This window comes from Hyperoodon ampullatus (genome assembly GCF_949752795.1).
Source record: "Hyperoodon ampullatus genome assembly, chromosome: X".
NCBI lineage: Eukaryota > Metazoa > Chordata > Mammalia > Artiodactyla > Ziphiidae > Hyperoodon > Hyperoodon ampullatus.
In genome coordinates, this window is record NC_136913.1 from 60,957,829 (window position 1) to 60,972,241 (window position 14,413).

The 14,413-nt window shown below is 45.5% G+C and overlaps 1 pseudogene across 1 annotated transcript; it reads right to left on the minus strand.

Annotated features, from left to right (window-relative positions):
* Positions 1-8,220: 8,220 nt before the first annotated feature.
* LOC307069703 (uncharacterized protein CXorf49 homolog) lies at positions 8,221-14,181 on the minus strand (annotated as a pseudogene). The gene is made up of 5 exons: positions 12,962-14,181; positions 11,554-11,630; positions 10,616-10,657; positions 8,593-8,672; positions 8,221-8,516 (listed from the first exon to the last, which is right to left on the minus strand). The product of its transcript is annotated as an uncharacterized protein CXorf49 homolog (transcript).
* Positions 14,182-14,413: the final 232 nt, after the last annotated feature.

Genomic DNA, 14,413 nt, shown 5'->3' on the forward strand with positions numbered 1-14,413 from the left:
ACTGCCAGAACCTCATAAGCCCCACTCTAATGGGGCCCCATCATGACACTTTGGGCTTCCGGGATCAATGTCAGCTCAGAAACTGTGTCCAGTAGTCCTAGATATGTCTGTGTCCGGTGCCAGTGTGCAGTCACCCAAGCATCTAAGAAAAGTGCTATGAACATTTGCATACAGATTTTTTGTGAATATGAGTTTTCATTTCTCTTGGGTAAATATCTAGGAGTTAACTTGCTGGATTGAATCGTTAGTGTATTTTTAACTGTTTCCAGAGAGTCTATACCATTTTTTGCATTCTCACCAACAATGCAGGAGAGTTCTAGCTGTTCCTCAGTCTGTCTAGCACTTGGTATTGTCTGTATTTTGTTTTTATTTCAGCCATGTTTATAGCTATGTTGTCGTATTTCATTCTGGCTTTAGTTATTTCCCTAATGACTAATGAGGTGAAACATCTTCTCAGTAGCTTACTGACCATCCAGTAAGCACAATGTCAGTTCGATTTTTTTTTTTTTGCTCATTGTTTATTGTGTTGTTTGATTTCTCATTACTGAATATCGAATGTTGTTTATCTCTTTCGGATACAAGTTTTTTATCATGTGTGCTTTGCAAATATTGTTTCCCAGTCTGTGGCTTATGCTTTCAAAAACAAAGAAACAGACAAAACCCAAATAACACAATTTAAAAATGGACAAAGGAATTGATTAGATATTTCTCCAAAGAAGACACATAAATGGCCTACAGGTATATGAAAAATGCTCAACATCACTAGTCAACAGGGAAATGCAATTCAAAACCACAATGAGTTATCACCTCACAACTGTTAACATGGCCAGTATTAAAAAAAACAACAACTCAAAATAGCAAGTGTTGGCAAGGTAGTGAAGAAAATGAATTCCTTGTGCATTGCTGGTGGGAGTGTAAAATTGTGCACCCGCCATGGAAAACAGTATGGAAGTTCCTAAAAAAATAAAAATAGAACTCCCATATGATCCAGCATTCTCACTTCCGTATATTTACATTTACATTACAAAATAATTGAAATCAGGATCTTGCATAGATCATTGCACTCCCATGTTCACTGTAGCATTATTCACAATAGCCAAGGGGTGAAGACAACCTAAATATCTATCAACAGGTGAATAGATAAAAGGTGGTGTATATAATGTATACATATAAGAGAATATTATTCAGCCTTTAAAAAGAAGGAAATCTTGCTATATGCTGTAGTATGGATGAACTTTGAGGATATTATACTAAGTGAAGTAAGCCACTCACAAAGGACAAATAGTGCATGTTTCCACTTATATGGGGTACCTAAAGTAGTCAAACTCTTAGAAGCAGAAAGTAGAATCCTGGTTGCCAAGGGCTTGGGGGAGGGGGAAATGGGGAGTTGTTGTTCCACGAGTATAGATTTGCAGTCATGCAAGATGAAGAATTCCAGAGTTCTTATTACAACAATGTTCATATAGTTAACAACACTGTACACTAAAAAATTGTTAATAAGGTAGGTTTCCTATTATGTGTTTTTGCAATAAAAATGAATTAAAAATAAAGTGCCTTATTCAATGGCTTTTCGTATATTCACAGTTGTGCATCTATCACAATCAATTTTAGGATATTTTTGTTAGCCCAAGAAGACACCCTGTATCCCTTACCCAACTCCCCGAACCCCCCAACCCACCCCCAGCCCTATAGGCAAGTAATAAACTACTTTCTGTCTCTATGATTTGCCTATTTAGGAAATTTTGTATAAATGGAATCACACAATATATAGTACATGTTGTCTGGCTTCTTTCACTTAATGTAATGTTTTCGAGGTTCACCCATGTTGTAGCATGTATCAGTACTTCAGTTATTTTTATTGCCAAATAATATTCCATGGTATGGGTATACCACATTCTATTTATACATTCATCAGTTTATGGGCATTTGGGTTGTGTTTAGTTTGGGAATGTTATGGATAATATTCCCAAACTCAATGCTGTTAAGCATATTCATATACATTTTGAGTTCATGAGTTTTTGTGTGAACATGTGTTTTCAGTTCTCTTCGGTAGATCCCTAGGAATGGACATTCTGGATCATATGGTAACTCTATGTTTCACTTTTTAAGAAAACACCAGAATATTTTCCAAAAAGATTCAACTATTTTACATTATCACCAGAAGTGCATGAGGATTCAAATTTCTCCAAGTCCAAATATTTGTTATTATCTGTATTTTGGATTATAGCCATCCTATTGTTTTTGCAACATGGTATCTCATTATGGTTTTGATTTATATTTCCCTACTGACTAGTGGTTGTGAACATCCTTTCATATGCTTATTAACCATTTCTATACCTTCTTTGGTTAAATGTCTATACAAATCTTTTACCCAATTTTTTAGTGGGGTCATTTTCTTATTTATTTATTATTCTTCTTCTTTATTCTGCATACAAGTTCTTTGTTAGATCTGTGACTTTCAAATATTTTCTCCCAGCCTGTACCTTGTCTTTTCATTTTCTGAATAGTGCCTTCTGAAGCATAAATGTTTTAAATTTTGACGAAGTCCAATTTATCAAGTTTTTCTTTTATGGATCATGCTTTTGGTGTTGTATCTAAGAAATCATCGCCTAGCTCATGCGTACAAATTTTTTCTCCTAGGGTTTCTTTTAACAGATTTATAGTTGTAGGTTTTACTTTTAAGTCTCTGATCCATTTTGCATTAAGTTTTGTGTGTGCTGTGAAGTAAGGTTCTAAGTTTGTATTTTTGCATGATATCCAGTTGTGCCAGCACCATATGTTGAAAAGACTATCCTTTCCCCATTGAATTGAAAATCACTGACCATAAATATAAGGAGAGTTCGTTATTTCTAAACTCTCGATTCTGTTCCATTGATCTGTCTCTATGTCAGTATCACACTAACTTGATTACCTTTATTTTTATCGTAAGTTTTGAAATCAGAAAGTGGAATCTTCCAAGTTTGTTCTTTTTTGAAGTAGTTTTGGATATTCTGTTTTGTTTTGTTTTTCATTTCCATATGAATTTTCTGGATCAGCCTGTGAGTTTCTACAAAGAAAGCCTGCTGAAATTTCGATAGAGATCGACTTGAATCTATATGTCAATTTGGGGAGAATTACCATATAAATATTGAGTCTTACAACCATGAGCATGCAATGCCTTTGCATTTATTTCGATCATCTTTAATTTCTCTCAACAAACATCAATTTGTGTTTCTCAGTGCATAAGTATTACATTTGGTTTGTTAAATATATGCCTAAGCATTTTATTCTTTTTGATGCTATTGTAGCTAGAATTAAGTGTTCCTTAATTTCATTTTTGGATTATTTGCTACATGTATATAGCAATAAAATTTGTTTTATATATTACTCTTGTATTCTGTGATCTGTTGAACTTCTTTATTAGTTCTACCGTTAGATCCGTTTTTGTGGATTCCTTAGGATTGTCTGCATATGAAATCATGTCATCTGAGAATAAAACAAACTCCCTTTTTATTTCCTATCTGGATGACTTTTAGTTCTTCTTCTTCCCTGTTTGAACTGGCTCAAACTTCCAGTGCAATAATGAATAAAAGTAGTGAACATGTCTTTGTTGCTGACTTTAGGGAAAAGGTATGCAGTCTTTCACTACTAAATATGATGTTAGCTGTAGGTTTTTCATAGATATCCTTTATGATGCTGAAGAAATTTCTTTCTATTCCTAGTTTTTTTTTTATTGTTTTTATCATGAAAGGTGGTGGAATTTTGTCACATGCTCTTTCTGTGTCAGTTAATATGATAATGTTTCAGTGCTTTCTTCTTTTAAACTAGTGTATTACATAAATTGATTTTTAGATGTTAAACCAACCTTGTATTTCTAGAATAAATCCCACTTGGTTATGGTATATAATCCTTTTTATATGTTTCTGAATTCAGTTTGTTAATATTTTCTTGAGGGTTATTTCATCTATATTCATGAGAAAGATTGGTATGCAATTTTCTTTATTTTGGATGTCTTTGTGTGTTTTGGGCATCAGGGTAATTGTGCTGGTCTCAGCCAATCGATAGTGATACTGTCAGCTAGAAATACCTGGAGGCACTTATCTGTACTCCAAGGCGAGCCCCCACAGATATTTCCCCTTTCAGATCCAATGTTGTGGTTGAACTAGCCCTTGTGGTTCTTATTATAATTGCAAGATGCACCTCAGCAATAACCTTTAGGAGGCTGTGAAAGGACGAAGTTTATTACTCATAAGTCATGGAGGGTACATGGCATGCCTTGGACCACACAGAAAGGTTGTGGGTGGAGAAAGAGAGCTGGGCCCTGGGGTTATGTTTTTATCGGGGTCAAGAGTGAGGGGCCTAGGGTTTCTCAGATTCACTCTTTATTGATGAATTTAACACAGAATGGGAATTAAAGCACAAGAAGGGAAAAACAAGCAGCCAAAGGGTCAGTTATCTAAGTCAATCAGAGATCTCTAAAACAAAGGAAACTTCAGGGGTGTGGTGGCCTGACTCTTTACCTAGTCGTGTAGTTGGCAGTTTGTTCTTTTTGATATAGCTGTCTTTGAAGTGGTGCCTCAGCAATCAAAAGCTTAATGTCAGGCACTTGCATTACAATTAAGAAAAAAAAAACTGTCAGAGGCTCACACTACAGTAATATTGGCCTACTAGAGCTATTTTGAAAGTGTTCATTCCTCTTCTATTTTCTGGAAGAATTTCTGGAGTGTTGCTATTATTTCCATCTGAAATGTTTGATAGCATTCAGCAGTGATGCCATCTGGACAGGAGCATCATTGTGGGAATATTTTTAATTATTAATTTAATTGATTGTCTATTATTGAGTCTGTTTTGAAGTTTGTGTCTCTCTACAAATGTTTTCATTGCATATATGTGTCTAATTTGTTGGTATAAAATTTTTCATACTATTTTCTTATGTTTTTTTAAATTCAATAGGCTCAATGGTGATGTCTCCCTTTTCAGCCCTGATTTTAGGGATTCCTTAGGAATCTTTTTTTTTTCTTGGTCAGTCTGCCTAAGGTTTGTGATTTGTTATCTTTTTAAAAAACCATCGTTTGGTTTCATTGTGTTGTCCAAGAAAATTAATCAATAGTCAATCGAAGAAAAATGGAAATTTTTATTTGAGCCAACCTGAGGACTATAACCTGGGAGACAATCTTCAGAAAACTCTGAGGACTGTTCCACCCATTGGAGGTAAAACCGTGATATAAGTTTTTGAGACAAAGTAGCATATTAATAGTTTACATAGTCCAACAAGGCGAGTAGTGGGTATTAATGAGGCATTACAGGATTGAGAAAGGAAAGTTATCTCTTAAGGAGTTACCTCGCTGATTCCAGGAGGAAATTTCTTTTTCTTCTTTCTTTCTTTCTTTTCTTTCTTTCTTTCTTTCTTTCTTTCTTTCTTTCTTTCTTTCTTTCTTTCTTTTTTTTTCTTTTCTTTTTTTTGGTGTGTGGGCATTCCTGTATCTTTTAAGGGGATCTAGTTAATGTATAATGTGATGCACAAATCACACTAAAGGGGAGAGGGTAGTGGCTCAAATGGGCAGAGAGAGAATTTTATGTTTAAAATGTTTCTTGTCCTGCCTGAAAATAATTTTATTTCATTAATTCCACTTTTGATCATTAATCTTTCAATAGAAAGCATTAGGTGATCAAGTATTTGGTCCCTAAATGCTAGGGTGGTTCTTTACGTGCCTTGGGTCCATCATGTCCCTCGATGCTGGGTCCTAATAGCCCGGTTCTTTCTTTCCTTTTAGGGGGTGCTACTAGTAAGATGTCTGGCAAGGACTAACGGCCAATTCCAAGTTGTCCAATAGGACTTGCACCAATTTTACCTTGCATGTGCATTGTGCATGTCCATTATTTTATAGAGAACTATAGATGTGATCAATAGTTTCCAGTTGTTTAGATATCATTATCTTAGTAGGAGCAGGTGATACACAGTGCAAAAAACAAGAAACTAAAACTTTATAAGTTACACAAACTGTAATCAAAGTTGGAAATAGGAGCAACAATATCATTAGTAAAGATTTAAGCCAATATCCTCTGGAACCATACCATTTTCCTAGCCTTTCCCTTAAACTGGGAAGACGATCATTCAGAGTGGAAATCCAATTTTTCATACGCATCATAAGCGGGGGTTGCATTAGAAGACTCATCAGGTATAAGAACAAAACATTCACTATGTATTACAGCATAAGCTCCCCTTTGGGAAGCTGTTAGAATATTGAGGGCCATGCAGTTCTGTAGGACTGCTTTTCTCATCATGGAAATTTCTGAACTGAGCAAACACACGGCTTGGTTACTATCATTTAAGGCTTGCTGGGTGAATTTTGTTAAAGCCTCTATATGAGTAATGATATCTTCTATTCCAAGTGAAGGAATAAATATTGCAGCCAAATAATCATACCATTGGAAAACTGATTGAACCCAACATGCCCACATTGAAAGCAGGATGACAGCGGCTGTTTTCAAGGCTACCTGTAGGTGACATTGAGCCTAAAGGAAACCAATTGTACACCTTCCTAACCAATCTGGGGAGATCCAAGGTCAAAAATTTGTTGTATAAACCTATTGGGTCCTGTTAGAAGCTATCCCACAACTTTAACATCTGGTGAAAACTGTCTTTCAGACATTGAAACATACACCCAAAGGTTATCAAATATTAGGTAGGATTCATTTGGGATTTAAAAACATTTACTAATGTGTATCTTGAGGCCATCGTTCTGCAACTTGCAGTTTGAAGTCAGGAGGATGCTTTCTTCTTTTAGTGTCTCTCTTGTGGTTTGATGATTTTCTTCAGTGTTATGTTTGTGTTCCTTTCTCTCTAGTTTTGGTATATCTATAGTAGGTCTTTGATTTATGGTTACCATGGAGTTCATTTATGTTGACCTATAACTATTTGATTTAAACCGATAGTCATATATATTCAAACACATTCTGAAAGCTCTACATTTTTTACTCACCTCCCAGCATTTTGTGTTTTTGATGTCATATTTCACATCTTCATGTCTATCATTTAACTGTTTATTGTAGTTACAGTTGATTTTACAATTTTTGTCTTTTAACCTTTGTACTAGCTTATTTAACTGGTAAATACACAGCCTTTATGATATAATTGCTTCACCAGTATATTTTCCCCGTCCTTTAATTCCTTATTTCCTGTTGTAGCCAGTGTTTTTTTTTTTTTTTTTTTTTTTTACTTCAAGAAGACCTTTTAACCCTTCTTGTAAGGTTGGTCTAGTATTGATGAACTCTTTTAATTTTTGCTTGTCTGAGAAGCCTTTATCTCTCCTTCAATTCTGAATGATACCCTTGCTGGGTAAAGTATCCTAGGTTGTAGGGTTTTCCCTCTCAGCACTTTAAATCTTATCCTGCCACTCCCTTCTGACATGCAAAGTTTATGCAGAAAAATTAGCTGATAGGCTTATGGGACTTCCCTTGTATGTGACTCTTGTTTTTCTCTTGCTACCTTTAGAATTCTCTCTTTAACTTTTGCCCTTTTAATTATATGTCTTGATGTGGGTGTGTATGGGTTCATTTTGTTTGGGACTCTCTGTGCTTCCTCTGTGTTTCTTTCTTCAGATTAGGGAAGTTTTCAGCCATAATTTCATCAAATACATTTTCAACCCCTTTCTCTCTCTCTTCTCCTCTGGGACCCCTATAATGCAAATGTGAGTATGCTTGATGTTGTCCCACAGCTCCCTTAAATTATTCACATTAAAAAAATTGTTTTTTGCACTTATGATTGAGTGATTTCCAGTATTCTACTTTCCAGACTGCTTATGTGTTCTTCTCTGTCACCTAATCTGCTGTTAATTCCCTCTAGTGTATTTGTAATTTCAGTTATTATATTCGGCTCTGACTTGTCCTTTTCATATTTTCTAGTTCTTTGTTAAAAATTCTCACTGTGTTCATCTATTCTTTGCCCCAGTTCAGTTAGCATTCATATTACTACTGCTATGAACTCTTCATCAGTTAAATTATTTATCAGTTTCCTTAGGGTTTTTTTCAGCATGTTTTCTTGTCCTTAATTTGAAACATGTTCCCCTGTCTACTCATCTTTTTAAAACTTTCTCTGTCTCTATGAAATTAGGTGAGACAGTTATCTATCCCAGTCTTGAGGGTGTGTTCTTGTGTGGGACCATCCCTGTTCAGTCTGCATGTGCCCAGTGGCTCTGGAGGGAGAGCTAGATATGAAGTGAGCATGGGCTGCATCTTCCCCTAGGGCGTGGTGGCAGTCACTGCCCGGGTGGGAAACAGGTCTGGAGTTGAAGGGGCTAGAGCCAGAATAAGGTGTGAGCTGGGGCTGCTTCTCTGCTCAATGGCCCTCACTGCCCTTTCAGGTGTGGGGTTGGGACCTGAGGGGCCAGAGTTAAGAGCCCTGAGGAAGTTGGGTTTCTCCCAGGTGTGATGGCAGTCTCCACATTGGTCTGGGATATAGCCGGGTCCTGAGGGCTTGGGGCAGTATTTCTCTTCTGGTTTCACTTTTCCCCCAGTGTGCACACTGTGGTTAGAGGCTAGAGGGAATGGGCTCTGAGCCAGAGCGGTTCAGGCCAGAAGGGATGGTGCCATACCACTGAGCTGGTCCCATACCCTCCATAGTGTGCACTGGGAAGAGAGTTCCTGTGATGGTGGTCTCCAGCCTGTACTTAGCTTCACACTCTCTAGAGTGTCTGCAGGGACACAAGACCTGGAATGACTGTCTCTACAGGTTAGAGGCAGGTCCATAGTCTAAGCTGGCTCTGTTTCCTCGAAGTGCACACACACTCATTGGTAATGGCCTCAGCTCAGTGGGGAGCAGTGCCGAAGCAAGAGGGGCTAGAACATAAGCCTGGTACAGGCTGGACTGGGGGGGGGCACTGGGTACATCCTAAGAATCCAGCCAGAGGCCTGGGCAGCAATCAAGCCCACCTTCTCCAGGGAGGGGTTTGAGTGGATTAAGTCCCACGAATGTTCTTTTCTGACCCTGAGGTCTGTGACTGCCCCATCCCACATGTGGTCTGTCCACCTGAGCTCATGCCATGGACTCTGGAAGCGAGTCACTGTGAGAATATGGGGGAAGGGTGGACTCAAGTGCTCCCCATTGTCCAGGCGCAGTCACTCCTTACTTCCCATCCTCACTGCGCCCACCCTGCCCCTGTCCCGGGTAGCTCATGTTGGGTGGTCTCTTATGTGGGTCCCCTGATTCTAAGATGAGCTACTCTGAGGAGCCACTCTTCCCAATCTCATTCCATCCACAACCACAGTAGCTGTCAGACATCATAGGATCACAGAGGAGGATCGAGAGCCTCCTCCAGCGAATCCAACATTTCGAGCATCCCGACACCCTGTCGTGGGGTTTGGTGACTTCTGCACCCTCCCCCGCCTATGCTTTGGGAATTTAACGACAACCCTTGAACAAAACAGATCCGACCCTTGCTTTTGCTCATTCGATGCCTTACAGAACCTGGACCAGCCTCTACTCCCTTTACTCCCTGAATCACATCTTTCTCCCTCAAGGGAGATTATCGCTGATTACTTTTATTCACACACAGGGACACACAGTCACCAACCTTGAATGTCCTATCTACCATCATACCCCCTTTTGTGTAGTAAAACACCGGTCTTTTGGGAAGGGTGCCAGGCAGAATCACTGCACTCAAACACAGATCTGTCCGAGTCTCAGGCTAGTACAGCCCTGGGTCCCGGCTGAGGGAAGGAAGTGCTCCCCAACCTCCAGTGAGGGGGAAATTGAACATGGAGCTCAGACTCAATCTCGTGTGTCGTAAAGAGGCAGTCTGGGAGATTGAGCTGGGACACAGAAATATAATTTCCAGGAAGATCTGTGTCATGGGGCTGGTGGAAGAGTATTTGATGGGGACCATGCAAGAACACAGATCTACTAACCACCCTTGCCATAGAACCTGACGGGCCAATTTCCACTCAAGGGTATAGAGACGACCAGGCTGGAGGAGGGTGGTCAGCTGGTGAGGGCAGGGAGGATGTGAATGCTTCCTGAGTGGAGCTCTGGAAGGGGGTCATGAGTTCCTGCTGATGGGGAGGGTGGATGGCAGAGATGAATGGGAACCACCAGACCCCAAAGGAGGAGGGTGGTTTGGAGAGAATTAGAAGAGGGCCTTCGGGGGCAAGGGAGGACGTGTCAATGTGGCCAGGGAGAGCACACAGAGGACCCAGACCTGGGGCAGTCCGCTGACTTGACTGCAGGGATGGTAGCAGAGGCTGGTCCAGAGTCCCCACCACAGGATGCGACAGATACTGTTCTGGAAAAGGCTCTGACGTGGAGCAGTGCCCCGCCCCGGCACCCTAACCCTACCCCTACCCCTCCAGAGAGAAGGCAGAACAAATAATATTAGAGGTACTTTATTTGGAAACTGCTGTGAAACTGGGAAGGGGGCAAAACAAGGGTAGAGGAAGCCCTAGCTGAGGCAGAACAGGAGGGAACGAGTTTGGCCACAGCTCCCGGGCTCCAAAGGTACCAGCTGCTCCTCTTGCAGGAAGACGATGGGCTCAACCTGTAAAACAGCAGAGTCAGGGAAGAGCCTCAAGCCAGGGCCAGCCCCCAGCCCTGCTCAACAGCCAGGACTGTGGGAAGGGGTACGGTGTGTGTAACACTCACTTCAAAGTGTCAGGATCATGAGAGCCATGTCCTTCATGGTGTCTGCAACAGGGACAGGCATTAGTAGGCACTCCAGAGAGAGGGATATGGAAGCCCGTCCCCCTATCCCCGTGAGGAACCGCGTAGCCCTGAAACCTGAAATCCCCTCCAGACCCGATGCAAAGAGCTCCGGGCCAGATCACTCCCCACCACCTGAATTGAATGTGGAACTGGTTCCTAAAGGGAAACAAAGTGTGCCAGCAGCTCTGATGCTGTGGGCCGTGCCACAACCAGTCAGATCTCGTCACACACACAAACAAACAATCCAACAAGAACCTTAGAAGCCACACCAAGCAGCAGTTCAAGGGAAAATCAACGAGGCATCTCTAAAAGTCCTATCAGAACGAGATTCCCTAGGACTGGTCTGGTTGGCAAAGTGTGCATGCAGTCCAGACAGTACTTTGCTACTTGTACACACGCCCAGCTGTACATGCACAGCCGGCTCCAGGGCCAGGCCTGCTAGGTTCTCCTCCCCACAGTGATGTTGGTCCCTGCGAGGCCGACTGCACCTGCAGCCCAGCCCCACCCCAGGTGCCCACCCGGGTTCTGAACTAAGACACCGCTCTCCGTCCCTGGTTCCTCATACCACGTTTCTTCTTAAGGTCGTCTACTTCTCTCTGTAGCACGAGACACTAGGCCAGCAGACACAGGAGGAAGAGAAATGATTAGTATAATCTGGCCTCCTCTCTCCTCCACCTTCTCCTCTCCACCGGGCCCTGCACCCCAAAGCCGGGTGGCTAGAATGGCAAGCGCTCCTCAGTGGAAAGCAGGTGGGCTCCCTCCATGGGGTACGTGATGGGGGCAGGGGAGGGGTGGCCCCACACATGTCAGCTGAACTTGGACCCAGATCCCACCCTCGAGTTTGGGCCTGCATTTCCAGGAGCCAGACGAAGCATTACCCAAGGACAGCTCGGCATTCCCAGTGGCTGCTGCGGTGTTTCCGGTCTTGGGGGATGGTCAAGTGGCTCCCAGTCACCTGAGAGGGAAAGGACACACAATCCAGCTTCCCAGGCTCCCAGTGAGGTGGAAAGGGTCAAGTGGGGTCTACCGTGAGGTGAGGCAGCACCACCCTCTGCTGGCAACCAGCCGCCCCTGCTCTGTCCAGAAGCCCGAACCTTCTCTCTGGGCCTGCCTCCTCTGTTACCCGGGGGCAGCCATTTCGCCATTGTGGTCCCCAAGCTATGTGCCTCTGGATTCGCCCCTCCCATAGCTGCAGCCACAGCCAGCACGTGGGAGAGCAATGTGGGCGAAAAGGACTTAACAGAAAAGGCTGTTCCCCTGTAAATCTGCACCCGGAGGAGCTGTTTGTGGCACTGCCACCGATCAGCCCCGCCGCACAAACACCACACACAGGATGATGTGGCTCAAGGCCAGCCCTGCCGGCACCCCGTCTCCTGTGGGAGAAGCTGCCTGGGAGAAAGGCTGTGCCCCCAACAGAGACAGAGCCAGAGCTTTCTGCCCTCCACCCCTCTCCCCTCCCCTCATATCAAACCCACGACACTCACCTGAGGGGCCAGGCCCACTGGGCATGACTTCTCCCTGGTTCAGGGCCAAGGGCTCTGAGTTTCCTGGATCTTGGGGGCCTCTGGGGTCGACCTCGCCACTGCTGGCTTTTCCACAATGCATGTGCGGATAAGATGTCCCTGGCCTGTGAGCTGGCAGCTGAAACAAAAATTTTTCACCGATTTGGACTAAGGAAGTGTGTGTGTGTGTGTGTGTGTGTGTGTGTGTGTGTGAGCGAGAGAGAGAGAGAGAGAGAGAGAGAGAGAGTGAGTTGTGTGATTCAGGCCGGGGTGAGGCAGGGAATTGGGAAGGGAACTGAAAGGCTGATCTCATTAGCACTTTCTCCCTCCGTCAGCCCCAGGCCAGCAGGCAGAGGTGATCTAGGGACAACAGTGGGGCACTGAGTAAGCCCAGGGCCCCTGCAAGGAAGGTCTGGGGAACACCTAGGAAATAGGATTCAGGAAGCTGGTGAGTCTAAATACTGAGGCTTTTTGGGGAAGCTTTTAAGGGATCCCCCGACCCAATTCAGCTACCAGCCCTCCCTTCCATCCCAGCCCCAGTCTCTCAGAGGACGCTGGAAACAGGCCAAGGGTGGAGAACCAGGCCCAGCACACCCGAAGTGCTACCTTACTGTTTGTCCCTAGTAAAAGGAGCCCGATCAGGCATCATAATGACCCAGTGACCGAGGGGCACCCAATGACGACCCCTGAGGGGTGGACAGAGGCAGCATGGGTGAAGACGTGTGCTCTGGGTGCGGTGGGGGCGGGGAAGAGTGGGGAGAGAGGAGGAGCCTGGCCTACTCACTTGGCCCTTTGGGGCTGGGTCTCTATTTGGGTCCTTATCTTCTCCCGCCACAGCTTCAGACTCCCTTGTCCACGTGACCACGGATTTCTTCCCAGCGCTGGTGTGCTTGGCCTGTTTGGTTCCGGAAGGGACCAAGGTATACCTCTTGGATCTCCCAAGCAGCGGAATACCAGAGACTGGGGGGAAGGTGGCCGGTTCCAGCGGAGGTGCCCAGATTCGCTGCCCCCAGGAAGGGAAGTTTTTCCCCAGGGCAAGTGTGGAGGCTCCCCCGAGGGATTTCTTCTCCAGGGTCCCCTTCTTCCTAGGAGTGACCTGCGGCAGGCCACCTGCCGTAGCAGCAGCAGCAGCAGCTCCCGGGTAGCTGGGCTTGCTGCCCCCGTTCCCCCAGAGCACGCTCTGCATTTTCTTAGGGGAAGAGATGCCCTGCCCTCCCACGCCCTGCCTTTCCACAACCGAAGAGAGTCGAGCCTGTCACGTGAAGGAAATTCTCCCTGACTTGGGAAATTCGAGTGTCTGGGAGTGTCCCCGGGATCCTCGGGTCTGCTGGGCTCGGCCTGGCCTCCTCCTCCGGGGTAAGTACTCACCGGCATCAGCTCTGTCTCACTGAACTCATCTGAGGACTCGGAGTCGGATAGCTGCCGGGCCAGGCCTTCCTCGGAGAAGCGCTGGTGATCCGCAGCCACGTTCAACCTACGCTTAGTGGCTCTCTTAGGATTCCCCCAGGCCCGGCCCGCTTCGGGCCCACCGAGGTGGAGAGGGCCGGCCAGAGCCGGCGGCGCTTCCCCACAGCTCTGGGCGGTCGCTCCTGGACCGCCGGGACCCGCCTCGAGGCCGGCGGACACTTCGAAGGAGGCGCAGGGCTCCGCTAACGGGTATGTGCAGAAGCCCAGCACGTCCCAGTCGTACAGCTGCTGCGTGGTGCCCGCCGCAGACTCCTCGGCCAGGTCCAGGAGGTCCCTCGTGTCGTCAGCCGGGGAGCCAGGTCGGCCTTCGCGGCCACACAGCACCGGCCCTCCCGCTTCCAGCATCTCCCGCTCTGACTGGAAGCCCCTGGGATCCGGGCAGCCGCTCCCACCCCCGCCGCTCGGCGGCTTCCTGGGCTCGGGGCCGCGGTCGGGTCCCCGCGGAACTGCGCGGCCGGCCGGGTGGACGCCGGCCCGCTCCTCGCCCTCTGGGCCGAAACCCGTTCCCCACACAGACACCTCATCTGGGGAGCTCATGTCGCGACCCGGGCGGCCGCGGAACCGGGGCGACTGTTGATGGCCCGAGTCGCGGTCGCGGTCACGGCGGACGAGGCGGGTGGCGCTCAGAGGGCAGCGCCAACCACCTCAGGCGCCGCACGAGCTCGCCTCAAACGAAACGACGCGCCACTTTCAGAGCACCGCCCACGCCCGCGCCGCGGCCTCCTCATTGGTCCGGCCCCCGCCAACCAGCGGGCGCCTTGTTCGCCTG